Source organism: Hemicordylus capensis, chromosome 1 (assembly GCF_027244095.1).
Source record: "Hemicordylus capensis ecotype Gifberg chromosome 1, rHemCap1.1.pri, whole genome shotgun sequence".
Taxonomy (NCBI): Eukaryota; Metazoa; Chordata; class Lepidosauria; order Squamata; family Cordylidae; genus Hemicordylus; species Hemicordylus capensis.
Window position 1 is genome coordinate 274,611,652 of NC_069657.1, and position 7,984 is coordinate 274,619,635.

The window sequence follows — 7,984 nt, forward strand, 5'->3', positions numbered from 1 at the left end:
GCCTTCTGAGTGTACTAAGCAAGCTATATACTAGGCACTTGTATCTGAAACTTTCGAGTTGGATGGATTTGAAAAATATTATTGTGGATAAACAGGGAGGATTTAGAGCTGGCCAAACTACAAAGGACCAAGGACTAGTCCTTCAACGTTTGGTAAATAAGTATTCTATTAAATCAAAAGGAGTTTTATATACTACATTTATTGGTTTTAGAGCTGCCTTTGATCATATATCAAGAGCACAACTATGGATGAAATTGGCAGCCACTTCTATAGACCACCATTTATTTCTCTTGATTCGGACACTGTATGAGAGTACCTATCTTAGGGTATGCCATGACCAGCAGGGCCGTTTGACTAGATCTGTAATAGTCTCAAAGGGAGTCCAATACGTTGCATATTGGCCCCATTGCTATTTAATGTTTATATTAATAACGTATTAAGTTTCATTCTCCCAAAATATGTAATAGACATCTAGGGGTCCTACTTTATGCAGATGCTGCAGTATTTTTGTCATTAACATTAATTGGTATGAGAAGGATGTTACATACCTTTGCAGAGTACTGCAGAGAGGAACTTCTCTGCATAAATTATCATAAATTATCAGAAGACTAATGTTGCAGTTTTTGTAAGAAGACCCCTTTTACATAACTGGCAGATTAACAGAGTGAATATGGAACAGAAGACTTTTTACAAATATTTGGGTGTTATTTTTCAAGCCAAAGGGAGTTGGAGTGCTCATGCTAAGTATATGTGGGAGAATGCCCAGAAGTCAGCAAATGCTATTTTTAGATTCTGTGTTCCCAAAGGAGGCCATCATGCCCCTTCAGCTATTAAGGTCTGTAGCAAATTATAGCCTTTCTATCATAGCAAGCTCACGTGAGGGGAAAAAATGCTGAATCATCCCTGCTGAGCTTTCTGACAAAGGCTACTCCTAAAACCTTCCTGTATTTCTGGTAGGTTCAGGACGTGCTTGGACCAGAGAAAGACCCCCTTCCAGGCCCTCCCCTTCTCCTGAGTTAAAAATCCACTCAGAGAGGCTTGTAAAAAGAACAAAAAGAAAAAACTGTTTTATTCAAATTCTACAGACTGCTTCTGTCTCAGGCTCTCTCAGCTTTAGTTACAGTTAATAATAGTAAGTTACAATAATACTTCAAAAAGCACCATGAATGATGTTGGGGTGACATGCTTTAAAAATTGTGGTTACCCAGTTGCAAGCAACAAGTATGTAGGAAAATACAAAAGCACCTTTAAAAGCTTACAGAGTCTTTTGCAACACTCTGGCTGGATGAGCAAAGGCTAGTGTTTCTTAGTTTAGTTATGTTACAGGTAAACAATCATAGAACAGTTTCAGGGATATACAGAGTGCACACCCAAAGAAACAGAAATTCTAACACAAAATATGACTAAACAAACTTTCCTTAAACTAAACTTCCCAAAGCTAAAGCCCAGGCTTCTCTTTTCCTTGAACTCACCCAAACTCTGGTTGAGAATTCAAGCCCCTGCAATTCTATCTTCCAAGAGCTGCAGTCATCTTCCTGCAGCCATCCTCCATGGCTGCATGTGTTCCTCTCTGCACCCTCAGCCAGCTTCTTCTAAGAAAGAACCTCTCCTTCCTCCCAATGGCTCTCTAGCTCCCACCCACCTGGTGTGCTGATTGGCTGAACCCTAGAGTGCACCAGCCTGTCAGTCAAGAAATGGTTCACTTCCAGTTAACTCTTTAGGGGAAGAGTGGCTGATCACTACAGGGTGTTTCAGGCTAGAGTGCTCCCTCAGTTATTATATGGCTTACAGATATGTGTTTACCAGGATTTTTGTTCTTTGGATGTAGTACAATCTCAATTCCTTAGATCAATTTTGGCAGTTCAGAGATGCACACCCAATACTGTTGTATGGCTAGAAGTAGAATAACTGAGTGTTAAAACTTTTGCCTGGTTCTATATTTTCAATTTTTGGCTAAAACTAATTTTCATTTCATCTGGCTTGTCCCCATTAGTACTGAACAATTCATAGAATTCAGATTGGTTAAATATTATAATTGGAAAACTAATGACATATGGACTCTGCGGAATTCCTGATTTCAATGGGCCATGACAATGTATGAGCTTTATTGGGGCAGCACATTCTGGATATGGAATGGCAGAGGAATTGTAGGTCTCTTTCTAAATATTCTAATTAGGTGAGGATAGACTTATTTATAAACCAGCTAATTATTTATCTTGTCTTATAACTCTAAACTTGAGGCAAGTTTTTACGAAGGCTCACTGTGATGTCTTACCCTTGGCTGTTTTAGATGGCAGATTTCATAACATCCTGTATAGGAATAGACTATGTGTGTGTGGTAATCTGGCAGTTCAGTCAGTGGGCCATGTTCTTTTGCATTGTCAGTTTTATTGTGATATTCGTCAAGAATTTATTGTTCCTATTCTCCATAAGTATCCAGGTAGATCTAATGATTGTCATGTTGCTCTTTCGGATTAAAAAAAATTAAATTTCTCTTAATGTTGCTAGATTCTGTGTAGTTGTCTGCAGAATTCGGAAGAGCTGGCCAATCAAGCTATTAATATATGTTGAGACGCACGTTTGGGGCAGTATAGAAATATGTTAAATAAATTAATTAAAATGTGTTAAATTATCTGCTTCTGTCAATAATTTGTTAATAATACCAATGAACAGGTTTGTTTGGCAATAAAAGAACTACTACTATGAACAGGTTGCTGATATATTGTCTTTTCTTGGTTAACTATCTAGGAGTAGAATCTTTTTAGGTGATGGTTTTACTAAATGTATAATGGATAGAGAGATATTGAGGTGATATTATCTCATGTTGCTTTATTGTATGTTTATAAGTACTTTTGGTCTGGTCGCTGACTGTAATAAAATTACTAACTGACTGGCAGCAATCTGGTGCAGCCCCTGGTTTCAGGTCTTAACCCAGAAATACAACCTATAGCTCTCAAAGCTTTGGGGCAATGAGGGAGGATGCAGCTGCTGCATTGTCAAGCCATCCTTCTATTGGTCAGTTCACTCCCCTTCCTCCATCAGTTGCCATGTGGCTAGCAAGAGAGGAAAGTGAGCAAAGGGAGCAGTGGACAAAGGCATAGTGGTTGAATCCTCTCTCTCAATTCAGACACTATGGAGTACAGCAACGCTCAAGGTTACAGCCTGGAAAGTGGGGAGGAAGTCCCACTGTGGAGCTGTCACTCAGCCCCTCCAGCCAGCTACTCAGGTTTACAGTTCTGTTTGACTGAAGGGATACATGCCGTTAACTGTGATGGCTGGCACTCCCGTGAGCAGCAACCTCAGGTGACGAAGACCGAGCAACCTTACCTCTCTGTTGTCACTGTTACTTTCTCCACATGGCTGCCATTTTAATAAGCCCTGAACATTATTGTGAAGCATTTTAAAGCTCTCAGAGACAGCATGTTAACAAGCATGGTGGTGCCCTTCAGCAGAAAGGGTCTGATTTCAATGCAATGTAACTACTGCTACAGTACAGCCTCCATTCATTTTGATGGAACTTGATGCAAGAGATCTACTGAGAAGGACAGAGGATTTACAGCAGCAGCAGCAGCAGCAGCACTTGATGGATTGCTATCTTTTGTGTATTCAGTGAAATGGAGTTTAAATCCAGCCTGGAACTAATGAGAATCCTTTATGCTTAGCCGATATATTTAAGATCCAATAACACTTCTGGTAATAGAGGCTTGGCACTCTGGCTCAGGCCAATTTTTCAAGTCAAAATACACTCTCCTGCAGTATAATCTTTTGCAATTTACTGTTCTCCAAGCTATCTAATCTATTAAAAAGACCGCTTCTCATTTCACACAAACGATTTATCTCAACTGAATCGAGCAGGAGCATTATGATCATTATATCACCATGTTTGCTCAAGGACACATGTACCTTACACATGTTGTGAACATAGTTTGCATATCCTGAGTGTGTGTCTTCCTCTCCAAAAATACTGACCGATGCTAGGGGAAACTTTCCCTTTTGCAGCCACAGGGTTTTGGCCAGCTAGAAGAACAGGCTGTGGTCTATCCAGTAAAGCCCAGGTGCCGGTACCTTTAGCCAAATTAACAGACACCAATGTACATACCTTTGGAACCATTGGTCTGTATAGTGAAATGTTGCTGAAACGTGTCCAGGAAGAATGAACATGGTCAAAGCATCAGGACTTCACCAAACAAGGAAGTCTTATAAAAGAAAAGGGGGACACTAACAGGTTGTAAACATTAATCACTAGACAAATTATGGTATAGGAGGTGAATGCTTTTGCAATGAATGAAAAGTAAGGGGAGGACAAGAGAAAGAGAAAAGAGAAAGACTCTGACCTGAGACCCTCTTTGCTCTCATATCTAGCTTTAGAAAAGAGAAAAGATTGACAGAAAGCATAAATTATTTATCCTTAGTCTACAGAGACAGAAATCCTTGAAGAATTTAAGAAGGGGTAATGGTGGGGGGAATGTGAGGGAGATGGCCTTGCCCCATGGATTTCCTGGCAACTGGCCTGAAAGAAAAGAAAAGAAAACAAAACAGATACAGGATTTCTTCCCCCCCCCCCCCCGCTCTATTGACAATCCTGTTCACAATGTGCTTTGGGATTTTTCCAAATAAAACAGGTACTAAGCATAAATTGCAACTACAACATACTCTCAAAATGACTTTTGCATCTGTACTCTCAATCTTTACACAGCCTCGAAGTAACTGTAAATATCAACACCATAAATACAGGAAACTTTTAATATTGCCTCACTATTTTTATATGTCCCATAGAACTATGTCCTATATGTTTTTATAATGGGTTGTAACATCGTGAGTTAAAGTGGATATTGTGTCCATCTTAATGCTCTTGCAGAAAGAATGGATCAGGATGGTGTGCATTTCTTGTATCTGTGAAGGACAAAAGATCATCTATTTTATGAGGAACTAATTCACAGTTGACTTACTAGTCCAATAAAATCTAAGCCATTTTGCTTGATGTTCTTAGGATAGCTTTATATACTCACACTAGCTACAATGAGTCATAAAATGTGAAATTCATCTAAACAGCTTCGTAAAGTTACCTTTATAAAGAGACTAGGCCATGAGAAAGAATGTGGTTAACCAAATGAATCCGTTAACAGGCTCTTTTCATATGTGCTCTCTTTTAGAAGACATATTTCTTCTGTCCAGGGGCGTAACTACCATTAGGCAAGGGGAGGCAGTTGCCTGGGGGCCCCCACGCCTTGAGGGGCCCCCCAGAGGCAAGTCACATGTGAAGTGAGTGTGTGTGTATCAGCGAGGGGCCCATTTTAAAATTTTGTCTCTGGGCCCACTCCAGTCTCGTTACGCCCCTGCTTCTGTCCTTTCCAAAGTGAAACTATTTTAGGGGAAGCTCTCCTCTCTCAGAGAACTCCATGGACAACAGCCGCTGACATTCTGACTAAAGCTGCATGCATACAGACAAATGATACACACCTACAGCAGTAGTGTTACTGTTTCTGAAGGGTGCTTGCTTGCTGAATGGGTGCTTGCTTGCAGGGGGTATTTTTGCCATTATTCTCTTCTCATCGAAACACTCTGAGCAACATGCAGGTATGTCCCCGAGGGCCATGTAGCCCTCAGACACGATACTCTGAGCACTTCCAGGGGAACAGAAGATCAGCAAAGATTCTTCTCTCCACTATGCTCAAGCAGAGCATGAATCCCCATTTCACATCAGAAACGGGGATGTTACTGCTGCAGAAGTGCATTCTTTGGCTGCTCACATGCAGCTTTACTCAGGACGTCAGTCAGTGAGATTCCCTAGTACATTGTTCCTTAAAAAAAGAACATTAGTCATGATTAAGTACTGTGAGATAATACCCAATGAAAAAAGCCAGTCATGACTAACTTGTCCAATTCATTTCAATGGGACTTAGAACTTTTTTTTTTAATGCAACCCAGTATAAAAAAGCTATCTTATTTATTTGCAGAGGAATAACAGAATTCCTGAAACAGCTAGGGTGAACATCTTAAGGATAGATTCCTAAACATAATTGCTCAAGAGTAAGACCCACTGCAAGGAGTGTGACTTATACATGTATGCACAGGTGTTTTGATCATGTGGGTTCATTCATCGTTCCTATGAGTCCCCAGGAGTAAGCAGTCATGTTTGAAATAGAGAGCTGTGGTAACAGGGGCTGCCATCTGTGAATGTGCCACTCTGGACAGCACACTCTATGGTCGTTTGCTTGTAATGCCTTCAGTAGGGCTTGGTCTACCTCTGGCCCCTTTATGACCAATCAGAGGATGTCTGATGAAATTATGAAGTTTTTCAGTCTCCAGGCAGTGGAGTGCATGCTGAGAAACCTCTCTCGATCCTCAGAAGACCTAATATGCTTCCAGCTCATGGTTTGCTGTCTCCAAGCTACAACTTCCAACACTTCGGAGTGGGAACATACAACAGTATTATAGTACATGGATCATCCTTTACTCCAACATCAACAGATTTTGGTAGTATGCAAATTTAAAAAGCTCTTCAAGCTATATCAAGCTCTTCACACACAAAACCCATTAAACACTTAAAAGTGTGTCAGAAAGCTCCAACACATACTTAACAGTGATTTGGCTAAAGTGCCCATGATTTGGCTAAAGGCTGCAAGTCTATGAGCCGGGTCTCACGATCAGTGAGATCCGGTTTGGGAAGCACAGCGGGGAGAGCAGGCTAAGCCCGCTCTCCCTGCAGACGATCTGGGCAGGAGCCCTGGGCAGCCGGATCAGCCGCCCACACGATTGCCGGCTCTAGACGGAGCCGGCGGGAGCTGGGGAGCTCAGGGGCCACATGGCCCCCAGAAGCTCCAGTATGCCCTGCGCGAGCACACAGGGCATACTAGGAAGACCCCAGAGCTGGCTTATCGCCTCCCCTCCGGTGGCCTACTCATGAGTAACTGCGGCACGGAGCCACACTGTGGCTACTCACGATCTTCAAAACTAGGTTTGTGGAGCACTTGCTGGTTTTAGGGCATGGGTAGTTAGGCGGGTTACCCGCTTAGGAACCACCGGGATGGCAGCAGAGCCCGGTGGTTCACACGATGGGGCAAAATCAAGCTAGCCATGTGAACAGCCTCTATGCCTACTTTCCTGGGTGGACATCCCACAGATCACAGTGGGACAAATTTCCAAGTAAACATGTATAGGGTTTGGCTGTGAAAGAACAGCAGAAAATGGCACATATTCACTTTAAAAAAAAAGGCATACACACACAAATACAACATACAAATTCAAAAAGACTATGTCACACTCAAAACACATTGTCATCATCAACAAACTCCACGTCATCCTAACTTTATATGTTGAAAGTGCTTCAAAGGGGACACTAGTTGTAACATAATATATTCTGAACTATGTAGGAAGGGCAGGATCCAAATATAAAATCCATATAAAATATAAAAATTAATGTGCAGCTTAACTGTCTGCCAATTGTAAACTTTCAAGCAAACCCAAGAAACTATCTGTGACTACTATACCCCTGTACTCCTTTGGTTTGTAGCATTTATTATTTTCAAGATTGAACATCAAAAACATTTTTATCCTGCCTTTCTCTGAAAAAGATTTCAAGGGCTCTAACAATAATAAAAAGCAGTACAACACTGCATAAAAACAAATGCAACCCCCCCCCATAATAAAAACAGGGAAAACCAAAGACAAGGCCACAACAGCAAAGACAAGGCCACAACAGGAAAGCAGCAGAGGTGTTAACAAATCAGCCACTCCATTTTTTCCTGCGAAGGTAATCAACTTTTCACTGCCTGCTGGAAGGCAAACAGTGATGGAACCAGGAGGTAATGCTACAGCTGTCTGCCAGCACCAGAAGGTTTTATGCTGCTCCACACTGCACCTCAGATGGTGGAGGGTCACACAGCAGGTTCTCAGATACTGACCTGAATGACCTGGACATCCTCACGGGAGCGGGGGAGGGAGAGAGAGAGATAGTTGTGCTGTTTACTGTGTGTTCTTAGAT